Below are 2,831 nucleotides of genomic sequence, written 5' to 3'. Positions count from 1 at the left end.
TAAACAGTGTTAGTAATCCTTAGAAATTGAAATTATGTCATCTAGAGGTTTTCGTTGGTACCAATTTTATTCCCTCCGGGAAATTGTCGCGTTACCATTCTTTCGTCCCTTTTGGTCATGAACTGATAAGATTTGGACGTCATTTTGACGTGAGTCTGCTATCTGGGTTCTTTGTTCGACGTCGAAACTTCTTCAACTTCAACTTCAATATTTGGCTCCAGGCCTCTCTAAGAATTATGCCCCAACGCCATTTTTCCGATTAATGATATATTTCGAGAGTAAAGTCTTGGAAAATTCCAAGGCACGTTCCAAAAAAATCCCAAGGTCCGAACTTGTTCGAATACGTCTTATCGTGACGGCGGTTTAGCCGGGACTTTCGACGTCGAAACGATAACGTCGAATTGATGTCGATATAACTTTGATATCGATTCGATATCGTTTTAATGCCGATTGTCCAATCATTTCTCACTGGATATTTGTTACAAAAGTCTTAATAAGTGATTTTTGACGATTGTCTGGTATATATGCTAAAGTGTACCAAAGTGTACTAGGACGTTTTCGCGTGTTTGGTAGCTTGTGGTAGAGGCGTAGCTAACCGTTTTCTCTTTGGTTCACGCTATACTACGCTCGAGAACAAGGTAGTTTCTCAAAATCTTTGGTATGTAACAAATGTGTGCCAAATATAAAATGAATAGTTGTACCCAGCGAGAAATAAACTACTGATTTTACGTTGATTTGACATAGTTTAGACTTTTTCGATATCGAAACAATATCAATTCGATAGTTTATTTTTTGCTGAGTATGCAAAGTATTTTATATGTCAATTTCTTTTGCACTTAGAGGTTAAGTTCTTAGAGATGAACTTCTGTTCATAGAAGTTCTTAGAGAATTCATTTTAAAGAATAGATATAAAATTAGAAAAATAAATATCCGAAGAATTCTTGAAAAATTAACCACAGTAAGTTCATCTTGAAATATTCCTTAGAACTTCATTATCAAGCGACACGGTAGTGTCGCGAAGCCAAGTGCAAGCGCGAAGCATGGCGGCCTACCGTGTATAATAACGTGGTGACGACTTTAGTTGAACGTAGGCTAGATTTTCGGTTCAGATATAACGGCTGAATTGACGAAGTTCTAGATGGACTTAATCGATTCCTTGAGTTTACATTTCTTAAGAAAACTATCTTTACTTTTGCTCTACGTGTTCCAGAAGCTGAGTTATTTTAGGTCAAAGTCCGAAATCGTGAAATTTCGATTAAGAAAAGTCGTCTCCTCACCACAGAAATGTCCGTTGATTATATCTCTCCGATAGATGGCAGGATGATGAGAGTGTTACCATTATCGATTTACCGACTTGTATCTGTCATCGCGGTGGAGTCGAGTGACAGTTCGTGCGTATGAGAATGGGGTTATAACGATGTTATATTTCTAATATAATAGTTTTAAAAGTTGTGAAGTGTGTTTACCGTGATAATTTTGAAAAAAACTACAGAATTAACAAGGATAATATCAGATAAGTATCAGCATATGCATAAAAATATATAACGATAACGATGTAAAACTTGAATACTTTGTGTCGTTTTTACTTTTTATAGCTAAATTAAATCATAAGGAGATAAAAGAAGAAGGAACAGAAAAGGAGAAAGAAAGAAAGAGAAAAAGCAGAGAATGTGCGAGAAGAAATGAAGAGGAGACAGAAAAATGATAAGATAGTAAAAAATCATGTAAGAGAGTGACATGGAAAGATAAGAGGAATATATGAGTGAGTAAGAGAATAAGAGAATGAATGAATAAAAAGATAGATAATAAATAAATAAATCTTTTTGTCTGCTGCGATAATAAATAAATTTTGCTTTACATAATATAAGATATTTTATAAGAACATAGAATTAGGATACTCCTTATAATATTTGTACTTTTATTATTTTTAAACAAGGCAAAAAGAAAGAAAGAAAGTACAGAAAGCAGGAAGAAAAAGAGAAACTATAAGGAGAGAAGATAGTATATAAACAAATAAGTAACAGAATAGTATACAGACAAATAAGTAACAGAATAGTATACAGACAAATAAATAACAGAAAATAGGAACGAAGCAAGGAGGGAGAAAATAGAGAGATGCAAAATGCAAGACAAGAGGAATATATTAATGAGTAAGAAAATGAATGAATAAAAGGACAGATAATAAATACATAAATAAATAAACTTTTTCATCTGCTGCAATAATAAATATGTATTTATTGCTTTATATAATATAGGAAATTTATAAGAATATAGAACTGGGATACTCTTTATTTAAACAAGGCAAGAAGAAAGAAAGGAAATACAGAAAGCGGAAAGAAAAAGAGAAGGAGAGAGAATAGTATACAGACATACAAGTAACAGAAAATAGAAACGAAGCAGGGAGAGAGAAAATAGAGAGATGCAAGACAAGAGAATATATGACTGAGTAAGAGAATAAATGAATAAAAGGATAAATAATAAATAAATAAATTTGTTGCGATAATAAATAAATATTGCTTTATTTTTATAGTTAAATTAAGTAATAAGGAGATAAAAGAAGAAGGGAAAGAAGAGGAGAAAAGAAAAGAAGGAAAGAAAGGAGAGAATATGTGAGAAGAAATGAAGAGAAGACTGAAAAAATGAAGATAAATGATAAGACGATAAAAAAAACTATGAGCTATCTGGGAAACATTTACAAGCACAGTAATGCTACATAATGTGTGTGTATGTGTGTGTGCGCGTGTGCGTGCGCGTGTTGTGTGTGTGTGTGTGCGTACATGTATATATATATATATATATATATATATATATATATATATATATATATATAT

Source organism: Odontomachus brunneus, unplaced genomic scaffold (genome assembly GCF_010583005.1).
Source record: "Odontomachus brunneus isolate Ranch 3 - 2012 unplaced genomic scaffold, Obru_v1 Obru_scaffold_120, whole genome shotgun sequence".
NCBI classification, from domain to species: Eukaryota; Metazoa; Arthropoda; class Insecta; order Hymenoptera; family Formicidae; genus Odontomachus; species Odontomachus brunneus.
The sequence above is the reverse complement of the archived record's forward strand: the minus strand, read 5'-3'. Positions refer to the sequence as shown.